Source organism: Aricia agestis, chromosome 13 (genome assembly GCF_905147365.1).
Source record: "Aricia agestis chromosome 13, ilAriAges1.1, whole genome shotgun sequence".
Classification (NCBI taxonomy): domain Eukaryota; kingdom Metazoa; phylum Arthropoda; class Insecta; order Lepidoptera; family Lycaenidae; genus Aricia; species Aricia agestis.
In genome coordinates, this window is record NC_056418.1 from 6,148,723 (window position 1) to 6,163,777 (window position 15,055).

General features: G+C 38.4%; 1 protein-coding gene across 6 annotated transcripts in view; it reads right to left on the bottom strand.

The window, feature by feature from the left end:
- The window catches only part of LOC121733201, a 157,941-nt gene that overhangs the window by 44,056 nt on the left and 98,830 nt on the right, over positions 1–15,055 (bottom strand). The gene's annotated exons all lie outside the window — the stretch shown is intronic.

The following is a 15,055-nucleotide window of genomic DNA, read 5'->3' on the forward strand; positions in this document are numbered from 1 at the left end:
ATAGTGATTGCTTATTATAATATTAACTTTTCGAATATAGTTTGTGATTGGACTAAAGTGTTTTCCAACATTACCCACAACTGCCCACAGTCGTTAAAATTCAAAAAAATGACCGACGAAAATCAGCCTTCACCGTTATCAGAATTGGGATCAGTGTTGGATCAGCGAGACAACGAAACCAGAATGTGGCGTGCTATGTTCGAACAGCAGAACAAAAACATGCAAGCTTTGATTGCCGCGCTTCAATCACCGAAACCGGCATATCGCGAGGAACTACCGCCATTTGATCCGGAAAAACAAGACACGGACGCAAGATCTTGGTGCGCGACGGCAGATTTGTGCTTTGCAGCAAATCCACCGAGTGGCAGTCGACTGGTTTTGGCGGTTAGCAGGGCACTCAAGGGCGAAGCATCAACATGGTTGTCGCAAGTAGTTTATGAGGGTATGACTTGGAGCGAGTTCAAAGTGCTTTTTACAACGAGATTCATTTCGACCGAGACACTAGCAGGTACCCTCATTAAATTAAACGGCGAAAAACCGACCGAGAAAGAAACCCTACCCGCGTTCGCAAGTCGCTTAATTTCGTCGTTAATTAATCGGTGGAAAGATGCGAATAAAGAAGAAATAGCCGTAGCTACAGTACTTGCCCATATATCGCAGTTTGACCCGAGAATACAACGTTTGGCGTTTACTACTAACATTGTAACAAGGGACAAATTGCAACAGGAACTAAACGCTTTTTCTCATTTAAAGCGGAAGTTAAATAGCTCCACTGAAATATTATCGAGCACAAACGATAACAAGCGGCAAAAAATAAACACTATAAAGTGCTTCAACTGTGGAAAAACCGGCCACAAAAGAAGCGAGTGCAGAAGCAAGCCAACGGAGTCAAGAGGACGACCTCAGGCGTCTACGTCGTCGTCGAATCCAGCACCTCAGCAGCCTGCAGCGAAGACCTTGGTGTGCTTCAAGTGCGGCAAGCAAGGACACATCGCATCGCGGTGTACGAGCAGCGGCAGCGCGCACACTGACGGCGGCGGAGCGCGGGCCGAGCGGCGCGTCGACGTCTGCGTCGTACAACCACCGTCGGGCTCGCTACAGCATAAAGGTGAAGTAATACGATTTACTTACGATTCTGGTGCTGAGTGCTCGTTAGTTAAAGAAAGTTTTGCTTCAAAATTTAGCGGTAAACGCATAAACAATGTTATTGCTATGACCGGTATTGGTCAAACACGAGTATTCAGTACAGAACAGATTTTATGTTGTGTGGTGGTTAACGGTTTTCCTTTTGAACTTCTATTGCATGTTTTACCTGATAATTATTTACAAAGTGACGTAATGTTAGGACGCGAGATTTTAAATTTAGGTTTTGTAGTTAACATGACGGCGACAGACATTTCGTTTTCTAAAATTCACAGTGTTAATTCGGTGCGACAGGAATGTAGTGACGTGATTTCGTTGGATTTAAATTCTATTGTAACGGACGTGAATAGTAACGATAAAATTAAGGTGTTGCAAATACTTGAGTTATTTTCGATTTTTTTTATAACCGGCTTACCCACAAGTCATGTGACTACGGGCGAGCTCAAAATAAAATTAATAGACCCGAATCGCACGGTACAGCGGCGGCCGTATAGGATGTCCGCTGAGGAACGCAGCGTTATGCGCGACCGTGTAAAAGAATTGTTGGATGCGAATATTATCCGTCCTAGCTGTTCTCCATTTGCAAGTCCGGCCTTGTTAGTTAGAAAACAAGACGGTTCTTATCGAATGTGCATAGATTACCGTGAGCTCAACAGTAATACCGTCTCCGATCGTTACCCCCTTCCCCTTATTTCAGATCAAATCGCGCGTCTTCACGGTGCTAATTATTTTTCAAAATTAGATTGTGCAAGTGGTTTTCATTTAATTCCCGTAAATGTAGAGTCGATAGAGAGCACTGCTTTTATAACAGCCGAGGGTCAATACGAGTTTTTGACTATGCCGTTCGGATTGAAAAATGCGATCTCCGTATTTCAACGATCTATCATGAATGCTTTAGGTGATTTAGCTCATGATTACGTAATTGTGTACGTTGATGATGTTTTGATCGTTTCACCTGATGTAGAGTCAGGTTTACAAAGACTTCGTACGGTTCTGGAAGTTCTGACTAAGGCAGGATTCTCTTTAAATCTGAAGAAATGCTCCTTCCTCAGGACGAAGGTAGAGTTCTTGGGATTTGAAGTAGAGTCTGGACAGATCAAACCTAATCGTAGGAAAATAGAGGCCCTTACTGCTCTACCACCTCCTCAGACCGTGTCTCAATTACGACAGTTTATAGGGCTCGCATCTTATTTTCGCCAATTTGTACAAAGCTTTTCTAAAATAATGGCACCTTTGTATCGACTGACTTCGCTTAAGGGTGACTTAACTTGGAAACCGGAACACGAGGATATACGTCAGAAGGTAGTTTCAATTTTAACTAGTGACCCGGTTTTAACAATTTTTGACCCAGATCTTTCGGTAGAGCTTCATACGGACGCGAGTAGTTTAGGATATGGCGCGATTTTGTTTCAAGTAAAACCCGATGGTAAGCGTTGCGTCGTAGCCTACTACAGTAAGAGAACATCACCCGCTGAGAGCAAATATCATTCGTATGAGCTCGAAACTCTTGCGGTCGTTAATTCTATCAAACATTTTAGGCAATACGTCCATGGCCGAAAATTTACTGTCGTTACAGATTGTAATTCGCTCAAATCTTCTAAAGCCAAACAGGAACTAACTCCCCGAGCACATAGATGGTGGGCTTATCTACAATCGTTTGATTTTAATGTAGTTTATAGAGAAGGAAAAAGAATGAGTCATGTAGATTTCTTCTCGCGAAACCCTCTCCCGCTTGAGTCGACATCAGTAGAGCCTCGTGAAAGTCCGAAACGCGTTGATGTTACTGAACTCTCTCCTAATTGGCTCCAAGCCGAACAACAACGAGATGTAGAGATTTCTAAAATAATGACGGATCTAGATAATTCTCTAATTACTTACCTCGCGCTCTCCGATGGTCCGTAGTTAATAATTTTCATGACTCGATTATACATCTTGGTGCAGATAAGACGACTGAAAAGTTATTCAATTATTATTGGTTTCCGGGACTAAATACTTACGTCAGAAAATTTGTAGACAACTGCGTCACCTGTAAAATAGCTAAAGCTCATTCTGGGAAGGTTCAAGCCGAGCTTCATCCGATACCTAAGGTCACGAGCCCCTGGCATACAATTCACGTAGATGCGACGGGTAAGCTCAGCGGGAAAAATGATAGAAAGGAGTACATTTTTGTAATAATAGACGCGTTTACGAAGTATGTGCTTCTATACCACGCAACCAACATTGATACCAAGAGCAGTTTACATGCTATATCTCAAAGTGTCTCACTATTTGGTGCTCCGACTCGCATAATAGCCGACCAAGGGCGTTGTTTTGCTAGCAAGGAGTTTCGTGATTTTTGCGCTAATAAAAACATTGATTTGCACCTTATAGCGACAGGATCTTCACGCGCTAATGGACAGGTTGAGCGTGTTATGAGCGTCTTGAAGTCAATGTTGACTGCGATAGAGGCTAGTGATAACCGATCGTGGCAGGACTCTATTGGCGAAGTTCAACTAGCGATTAATTGTACCGTGAATAGAGTTACACAAGCTTCGCCTCTAGAGCTCCTAATCGGTAAAGTGGCGAGACCGTTGTCGTTGATGTGTAGTGATACTGTAGAGCTAGACGTTGATATAGACGAAGTTCGTGAACGCGCGTCAGATAATATAAAGAGGTGTGCGGAATATGATAAAAGCCGATTTGATAAAACTAAAGCTAAAATTAAAAATTTCGCGGTTGGTGACTTTGTGTTATTAGAGAACGAGGAACGAAATCAAAACAAATTAGATCCGAAATATAAAGGTCCGTTTAAGGTGATAGAAGTTTTAGAGGGTGACCGTTACACACTTAAAGCACTAAATTCTAAGCGTACCTATAAATACGCACACGATAGATTAAGAAAGATGCCAAGGGGTCAAGTTGAAGTTGATGATTTTTGTGAATCTAATAATGATGAAGTTTAAGTTGTAAATAATCGTGACAAAAACTCAAGTAAATATCTCTAACGACCGTACAATATTCGACCGTACCAGTAATTATTACGTAGCCGTAGCCCGGTGGAAATCGGTTTCTCTTGAGGTAGCTCAAGTAGTCCGTGGGTGCGCGGTGCGCGTATGATTCTGGCGGAGGTCGGGGTCTTTGAGGACCGTACGATGTGCAGTCAGCGGGTGATGCACACGGGTTAGATGCTCTATGGTACCTAGTGGTACGTTAACGGTCCTTGCGCAGGACGTGAAGGCAATGTTGTTGCCGGTCGGCAAAGAAGCCGTGGTGTTGGAGATCTTACTTGAGAGTTTGTGTTCTACATAGTAGAGTTTGAGAAATGGTTAATATGGATTTGTTACCTTGCCCAGTTGTATCTGTTAGTACCATTAGTAAGATTTTGATTTCTATGATGGACTTTAAGATTTGTATGACTAAAATAAATTTCAATTGAGATTACTGCTTGGTTTTTTAATATAGAGTCTGGTCAGGAATGGCCGAGTGAAACGAAGTTCTCGCGTGTACTATTTGTTTCAGAACAATCATCACACGAGGGCGTGTGCTAATCAGGACGGCCGTGTCGGAAATCAAGTTTTATTCAGAACGCCAGCGCCATCTCTCGGCGCTCGATGGAGTTAGTGCACCGCGCGCGCCACTATTTAATGCCAGCGGCGGAGAGGACTCACTTCAATTCTCGGGAGCGGCGCGTGCGGACGGTTGCATCTAAACCATCCTGCGTTCTAAATAGATTGAGTGATATAGATACTGTGATTTAATAGTGATTGCTTATTATAATATTAACTTTTCGAATATAGTTTGTGATTGGACTAAAGTGTTTTCCAACATTACCCACAACTGCCCACAGTCGTTAAAATTCAAAAAAATGACCGACGAAAATCAGCCTTCACCGTTATATTTAATACACATCCATGACCCAGGAACTTTGAAAACTTTTTGTTCCGTCGGCGGGATTCGAACCCGCGACCCCCGGCTTGAGCTACCGACAGCCCACCCACTGAGCCACAGAGGTCGACATTAATAATAATAAATAATTAGTAGATAATCATTAAATTGTTAAATGCGAAACTAGTGAGCATACTCCGATTCAATTTGGAAATTTTATATCACAAATATTTAATTATTCACAAGATTTTTTATCTAAATGAATAAAAAGTTTGAGCAATACTACTGCCAATTAAAAAAAACGCATCTCCCACGCAATTGAGAAAATGGCACAGTAATCTCGCATAGTCTGATTTTTTAAATTGACAGGAAGTATATTAATGTAATAACGAGTATTACAAAATTTAAATTATATACAAGTATATAAACAAGTTAACAAAAGTATAATATGATTTATGTGTTAGATACATAAAGTTAGTATACCTAGCGGAACAAAGGCAGCAAGCGAGATGTCACTATCAGTAACACTGCGTGGTAAAAAGAGACGTGTGATACATGATAGCAGAACTCTTTTTTGACGTCCAGTCGGCACTTATCGGCACGTTGACAATTTAATCTCTTAACGACAAAATACAACAAAGATTGTAATGCCGGCTCTTGATATAGGCGAACGCGTTGGCCAACGCGTCTGCAGACGCGTTGGCAGTGCGCTTGCAACGACGTTTGTGAGTAATCCACACATAGGAAGGTCGTTCAGTATGCTTTGGATCGCGCCAATGTGCGGACGGATTCAAAATGGATGTTGAGTCGCTAACAGCTGCAGCTGTATATTTATTCACAGCTTATAATTATTTTGTAAATGTGGACAAGAACAAGTTTTTAAAGGGTATTCTCGAAATAAATAAGTAAAAGGCGAGAAAACGTAACAAACAAAGAAATAAAATCACTTTTACATATTTTATAATATTAAAATAATTTATTTTTTTATTACTTATTATTTATTATATATAAAAATTATTACTTATTACTTATTATAATTATCATGATTAATAATATATATTTATTATTTATTAAATATTTAATTTATTTTGTTTTTGCGAAAATTTCAGAAATCTAGCTAAGTATAGCGGTTCTTGAGATACAGCCTGGAGACAGACAGACGGACAGACAGGTGGACAGACAGACAGATGGACAGACAGAAATGCAGACAGACGTTGAAGTCTTAGTAATAGGGTCCCGTTTTTACCCGTTGGGTACGGAACCCTAAAAACATCGTGAGGAAAATAGAATGTCCAATAACCTTATTTTTTTTTTGCAACTTTCGATACGATTTTTGGTTCCACAGGCATTGGTTTGCAGTGCGCATTTGGTTTGCAGTTCTATTGGAGTCGTGTCAACTGCATTCAAACTGCACTTCATCTGCAATTTGCGGTTGGATTGCAGTTGAAATGCGGTCCGTCTGTATAGACCCATAGGGCCCAATAAATTTAAATATTTTCTCGATAGGTACTCATATTGTTCGCCATTTCGTCAAGTTAGATGTTAATTCGCCACAAGAAGGAAACGTGCACTCTTCATCGCCGCTCCGGGCGAACTGATCGCGCGGCCTATGTGTGGATGGAGCGCGAAGCTTGCGACAAATGTCCTTTGATCTTTTGCCGGCATTTCCGACCCGCGCGGCAAGCTCGCAGACGCGTCGGCCAACGTCTAAATACCTACGGCCAACGCGCGAACGCCCGTTCTACACATTGGGCCAACGCGTCTGCAGACGCGTTGGCCAACGCGTTCGCCTATGTCGGGAGCCGCCATTAGAAAGATGCTTGTGTAAGTGTATACGTATAATTACGTACGCATATTATGTATCAATCAATTTGGGTTTCGTTTGACAGCTCGAGATTGTTGCTCTAATCCGCTAGGTATATCTTATATCTTTAAACGAGCAATTCTTGTATATAGGTATATATCTATATAATTGGAATCTTGGAATAGGCTCCAACGATTTTCATGAAATTTATTATATAGGAGGTTTAGGGGGCGATAAATCGATCTAGCTAGGAATCATTTTTAGAAAATGTCATTTAATTCGTGTTTTATTGAATACCGAGCAAAGCTCGGTCAAATAGCTAGTTAACTTTATGGTTAGATATTGCTAGAACTCTATCTTTCAGATCAAACACAGAAATATAGTTAAATCCGTCACAAAAACACATTGTCACCAAAACTTTTAACCGCCGAACACTCTTGGCCAGTTTAAGAGGATTCCACACCGCCGTTTTTCCATACAAACGCTGTCCCCTGTTTCCTCCCTGGATAATGCCGGTAGAGTTATGATTTTTTTCCTGAATATCTATGGCCACTATTAGCATGTCATTAAAAAAGATAAGAACGTCCAAAAACCCAAAAAAATGGCCAGATTTTCCTCTGTGTTCGAACACCCAGAAAACAAAACTGGCTAGAATATACAAAAAAAATAAAACATAGGAACATAGCTCAAGCCTTGCTTTAATTCCTAATGAAAAAATTACCTAAATCGGTTAAGTTTTGGAGAAGGAATCAGCGGACAACGAATCGAAGATTTTCTGTTCTTTTATTAGAACTTTTGTCGTGTTGTCTCTATCGCGCTCTGCGGTGGGAGACTTGAGATTGGTGAGACAGCAATACATTTTCAAATACCTATTTTCAATTTCTCTCGCCCCTGGTGTATCCTCTTAATAACTAGAACATGACAACAAAACCGCAAATTAACATCATAATGGATAGCCTTTGCTGCGGTTTGCTGAGCTTACTGCTGGCACACACGATAGTCTTGTGGTCGGCGCGTTCGACAAATATTTAATATAATTTTCGGTTGATTTATTTTACATCCAACCATTATTTTTTTTTTTTATCGAAATGTATCTGTTTCTTGTTATTTTTTTGCGCAAATATCTTTTTATAGCCAATGATGAAAGATTCAAATACGGCCCAATTGGGCCGTCTGTTGTTTAGTCTGTATCGAGCGCAGTCACGAACGTGCCACGTCTTGTCTTACCTAAATAAATTGAAAATGACGTCGTGCAAGTTTCGAAAATGTACCAATTATGACTCAAAAGAAAACAAAACACATGGAATCTCTTACCACATGTCTTGATTGCAATAAATACCTCGATTATTTACATTTTCAATTATTTTTTCGAACAATCTGAAAGAAATCGAATTTTCGTCATAGCTCAGGCGAAGAAAGAGACAGCGATACGATTCGACGTTTAAAAATAGAACTGTCTCTTTTATGTAAATGGTTTTTCGTATCTTTTGTTTCACTTATCTGTCAAATTGGTCAATGTTTGCAATTTTAAATTTGAAAATTGTTCGGAAGGGATTTAAGCCAGAAAATAGTATGGACGTAACAGATCTGTATAAGTAGAATATCATTGTTTATAGCGCTGAAAACTCTACATTTTTACTGGGATAATAACCAGGTTCAAGAGCAAGACTTTAAATATAATATATATGCCCGGACATATTAGAAAACAGACAAACAGAATTACTTTCGCATTTATAATAATGGTATAGGACATGGGTTAAGGGGTGACTAACCCTAAAGTGTCGATTTTATAGTTCATTTTTATACTTGAAAATAAGCCCCAAAAAGTTTCATTTTCTAAAATTAAATACTACATTATAATATTTCCGAGAATTCGATCGTAGCAAAAACACGATATCTTAAAATTTTCTCGATAGAAAAAAATCACAGAGATGCATCTAATTTTCACGAATTTTTCACTTATTGCCATAACCGTGCATTGAACTAAGTTAATATTTTAACACATCCTGTCCTACTAATATTAAAAAGGCGAAAGTTTGTTTGGATGTATGGATGTTTGTTACTCTTTCACGCAAACACTACTGAACGGATTTTAATGAAACTTTACAATAATATAGCTTATACATCAGAATAACACATAGGCTACAATTTTAACCGACTTTCAAAATGGGGGAGGTGTTATGTTCGTTTTCTTATGTTCAACGATTACTCCGCCGTTTGTTAACCGATTTTCAAAATTTTTCTTTTAGTATATAGGGTATCATCCCAATTTGGTATTACCTACATATTCACAAAAGTGGTGATCTGATGAAGGATCAATAAATAATCGAGGGAACTCCTCAAAATTTGTAGGGAAACATATGGTGACTTCGGTTTCGTGAGAAGTATTCTAAGCATATGCTACCAACAAGTAAGATTTTGAACCGAGGTATACCTGGTATACCGTGGTTCGGAAGGTGCTGAGAGAACTCCTGATTCTTTATAGATACAAGTTTGGGAGTTTCGGCGTTGTTTTAAGAACGGAAAGCATATGCTACTATGCAAATTACATTCATCATCATCATCATCATCACTACCATGCATCGTCCCATGGTTATGCGCCTATAATGACCCTGTTATTGGTACTTTTCATAGCCTTCTAGATCGAGACTCGAGTTTGTCAAACGATAATTTAAAGAAATCTATACCTACCTAATATTATAAACCTGAAGAGTATGTTTACTTGAACGCGTTAATCTCAGGAACTACAGGTCCGATTTAAAAACTTATCTCAGTGTTAGATAGCTCATTTATCGAGTAAGACTATATATAGGCTATAATATATTATCACGCTAAGAATAATACGACCGAAGAAACTCAGGAAAATTTGGGAAAAACGGTGGAAATATTAGGAATTACGAACCACTGGAGCAATTTTTATGGCAATATTAAGCACTAGAGTAGACCAAGTGAAGGGAGTAGGGACATAAGCTATTTTTATGGGAAAATGTATGGTTTCTGTAAAATTCCTAATTTACGCGGGCGAAGCCGCGCGGGACATCTAGTTGTATAATATTCTATCATTGAGAGATCGACCTAGCGGATTTTCAAAATGTTGTATATTTATCGAGTTATTGAGAAAAAACTAATTTGGCGATGAATCCGCGTCGTCCTTTTTCAACTGGCATATGAAAGAGGGGCGTGAGGAGAGAAGGACGGTGTTTAATTTTTTGGGTTAGTCGCCCCCTTAAGTATATAAAGAATAAATAGTTTACCTAATATTAAGTTTAGAATCTAATATAAGTACTCATATACGGTTTTACTCGATAGTTTTACTCCAAATCGAGCAAAAACCACAGTGTGGACCGCAAAACTCACAGCTCGAAGGCTCGCATCGAGCCGGCTCGATGGAATTAAATATATCTAATTTCCTTCGATTTGGAGTAAAACTATCGAGCAATGCTGAATGTGTGTACGAAAGCCCGAACCGTACTCGACGTGATTGCTCGATCGAGCAAAACCGTATGTGAGTACATATGCATTAGTAGGTTAATTAGGCTCTTAAAATTACTTTTTAAGTACCTACCATCAAAGAAATTGTTTCATAGGCAGACAACAGATCGTCATTTGGTCGGTTTATGTCAATTCAATATAAGTCGTGGTCAGGGTTTGACATAACGCGACCAAATTACGTAGGTCCGTCATCTGTCTATGAATCAACTTCGATTGTAGGTTTGCGGTGTATTAATGACAAGTCAAAAGGGAGGTTATTAGAGCTATTTTACCAACTAATTATAAATACTGCACACTGCAGTACTAAACACGGCAGACAAATTAAATTATATTTACATAAATCGGTTTGACATGCACTAATGTGAAAAGTTATTAGGACAGTCAATATGGGATCAAGTTAAACTAATATTAGTTCGTATGTAATAAAATCATTTTGTCTGTTTGGATTGCATGTCATTTACGGATGTTGAATTATTATTTACACTACATAGATCGCGGAAAATCCATACTAATATCCATACTAATATTATAAATACGAAAGTGTGTCTGTCTGTTCATTCTTCACGCTCAAACCGCTGAACCGATTTTGCTGAATTTTGGCATGGACATTGGAGATACTTTGAGTCCCGGGAAAAGGACAAAAGGACATAATACATATATATATATATATATATATATATATATATATATATATATATATATATATATATATATATATATATACGAGTAGGTACTTTCCAATAATTGCATAAACTTTTTGTATCACAAATTGATATAAGTAGTAATATTTATTATTTGTGAAAACTGTATTGGCTCATATGTGCTACTTTACTATTGACAGTTGTTATGTGTTAAAATTCTGTTTCTTTTCCAATAAATAAATAAAATATCATTAATGTAAATCTCTAGTCTCTACCAATGGTATTTTTACATATCTATAAAAATTAAGACAGAGACAAGGGTTTCAATTTAGTTTTCTTCTTTAGAAAGTACGAAAACGATTCAAATTTAATATAATATGTTAGGAATGCGGATTGCGAGTATCAATAAATCAAGTTATAAAATGCATGATTTTAATAATCTGAATGGCAGACAAGGCCTCGGGCAGAACTAACATAAAAACGCCCAATTTAGTGTTACTAACATTGTATGCTCAGCAGATCCAATTTTGCAAAATCATCAATATTCAGTAATCAAATAAAATGTAATCCCATTGAGCCAATATTGGACATGGCGTTTAATTAATTCATTAAAATTTGATATCGCAGCTAAATTATATAGTCATGGTATTTAGAATCGAATATTAGTAGAAGCAATTGCTTCTATTGATAAACATGATGTTAATACTATACTAGCTAAAAGCCGAGCTTTGTGAGGGCTCGCGTCGTCAGTCGTCACACGTCTTAACTGACTGATGATAATTACACATCTACATATAAATAAATATTACTATTTACTATGTTAAAGCACAAATCCAAAGGCATGATATTTTTTCCGTAAAGTGTACCACAAAATGTACAGGTTGTGGGATATACTAGGTACACTAAACATACTTTATACCGGCTGTAGCATTCCGTGACAACTTTTATAGTTTACATAAGTAGGTACAGCAAATATCAGCGAATATCTTGACAGAAAATTATACTATTGCCGTACAAAAAATCGGCGCGAAATAAATCCAAGATTTTCCTACAAATTAGACTACCGAGGGAAATCAGTCGATGGTAACAAATTAACTGGTAACTCCTCTAGATACTAGAGGTTTAGGCGCTTAGGCCTTAATATAATATTATTATAATAATTCGTCTGTTCGTAATAAAATTATATTCAGTGCTCTGTTCCTTTCTACTAATTACTAGAACTAAATAGGTAACTCAGTTAAATGTGAAGAAGAATCGACATCCAATATACTTAACTTAATGGTCACGCTAATTAAAAAGTTAATTCGACGAAATAAATTTCGACGAAACGGATTACGACAAAAATCATCCACATCTCGAAACAAAAAAGTCGAACTTGCACGAGGTGAAGTTTCGAAACCGCTTTGTTAAAACTTTTATTTAATGTAGTCAAATTTTCTTACAACGTTCGGAGAAACTCGCAATTCACGTTCGCGAATCACGACTGAAATAATTTCTAATGAAAATGAACGTTAGATTTTCAGAAGGTTTTAATTATTTTCCGTTTGGAATGGCTTAACATCAGAGGGAAATTAAATCGAAAATAAGCAGACCATAATTCTTGAGTTCGCTCGCGACGCGATACAAGACTGCCGTTTTGAGTACACGCTTAAAAATATTAAAAAGTTATAGTGTAGAAAATTATAAGGAAGCGGGCGAACCTGTGGAGAAGCCACTTATTTAAAATCTCAAAAATGTTAATTATGCATGTTTTCAATGAGTTTTAATGTTAAAAATTTTATTTAAAAGTTGCCATTCCGCGATTTTTCATCGTGATATTTTTGTAAATTACTTACTATAACTAAATATGTAACTTTACTTCTCAACTAGATTAAGGCATATTATTTGATGATTCTAAGATATTATCCTAACTATTTATTCATGAGAGATGAGGATGAGGATCAATTTCAGTAGTCCGCTACATAATTCGAAAAGATATTATTTTTATTTCATTGCGATTTCTATAACGACAGGAAGACTCTCTCTAACTCTTCACTCTTCAGCTAGTTTTAACTGTATGTCCTGTTTCTCATTCACAAGACAGCTATTAATGAGAGATAAACAAAAACATAAAAGGATTTGTGTATAACGACGCCAAGTCTGTGTAGAATGTGCTAGAATAGCTGTTGTAAAAGTAAATCGCCAAAATTTATCATGGCGCTGTGTTTATTGCTTCTGATTTCGAGGAAGAATGCTTGTCAAAAACGCGTTCTAAACTTAGAAAGGCGTCATATAAAATATAAAGATGCCATAAGACCCGTTTATTACGTGACGGAAATGCAAATGTCCCGCTGTTTGTTTCGATAAAAAGAAAATTCTGGAAAGTGTGTAACACAAATTTTTTACAGAATCGCCCCAAGGTTCGAAGTTGCAGCAAAAAATATTGACAATACTTGTCACATAATAATCTTATATCTTTAAACGAGCAATTCTTGTATATACCTTGTATAATTGGAATCTCGGAATCGGCTTCAATGATTTTCATTAAATTTAGTATATAGGGAGTTTCGGGGCCGATAAATCGATCTAGCTAGGAATCATTTTTAGAAAAGGTCATTATAATCGTGTTTTAGCGAATACCGAGCACTGCTCGGTCAAATAGCTAGCAAGTATAATACTTGATGGTTTTCCAAGTTTTTACTTTTGATTACCAAAATTCTTCTTACTGTTTGATCATGATTGATAGTCATGATTGCCACCATGATTGCAGCACGATAACCTATACTTACAAAGCGTGTCGATGATGGGCAAATATCAAAAACTTCTATTTAAATAGAAGTCTTTGGCAAATATCTAATGGCCGCCAACACGTTCGCAATCAATATTTGTCAATCAATGGCAAAAGTACCTACTACCATATATATTCCATCACTCGTAACCTCATTCTTAATGTTCCTCAGCTAATAAGTCTAAGCCACTTCATCTCGGATGGCCCTTGAATCTTTGAACTGGTTCTCTGATGACGAAAAGCAAATTATTTTTATTTCGCGCTCCGCTTGGCACTCAAAGGCCCCCTCATCGATCGGCTTTGTTTCAAACAGTTATTTATCCGAGCTCCAAATAAGCGTGGAGTATTTTATAATTGCTTCGTGGCTTCAATACGCGTTAATAAAGCATTCCTGTTTTCTGATTTCTGACGTGATTTTTTAACATCTGACTTCTGTTACGTATTTAGCTAAATAATAGTTTAACGTTGTTAGTGGCGGCCGAAATGGAAGATCTTCCGACCGAGCGAGAGAGCATGCTCGGTCAGGCCAAAGCCCACTGACGTCATTTCAGACGTTGTATATATCTTGCCGTTCTACGAAACTTCGATAGCGCGATGCAGGAATGTTAGGCGAATTGTGGGTACCGCCACATCACTCCCCCCCGAAGACCTGTGGTATTCTTCGATGCGCTTGTGTTGTCAGGTGTGGGCCGAAGCTACGCGTGCAATGACCAGGAGATGCTCTGCTTGTTGACCGGTCGTTGTAGCCTATGGCTGCCCCGTTCAAGCCAGACACGGGTTCGACCGGCGCGGACGCCCAACGCGGCTTATGGTCGAGGCGACCCGGTTATGCTTGATGTCTGCTGACGTGGTGCGGATGGGCGGGGAGTGTTGATGATGATTGATGTCCAGAAGGATGTATGTTCTTGTCGGTGGTCACCAATTTAACGTTGTTCGTGGCGGCCGAAAAGGAAGATCTTCCGACCGAGCGTGATAGCATGCTCGGTCAGGCCGAAGCCCACTGACGTCATTTCAGACGTTGTATATATCTTGCCGTTCTACGAAACTTCGATAGCGCGATGCAGGAATGTTAGGCGAATTGTGGGTACCGCCACAATAGTCTTAAGAATAATGATTTTACAATGTAATTTAGAATTAGGATGTTGATGAAGTTGATACTCGACCAGTTTCATAACAGCTCAAATATAAAATAAAACCTGCTAAGTGCGTGTCGGGCCACGCGCAATATAGGGTTCCGTACTACCGCTAGTTTTTGAAAATGTTTGCATGGTCAATGAATGTACATTTATGACGTATTTTACACTACTAACAACATCACCTCAGTTACTTTCAAAGGAATTTGAA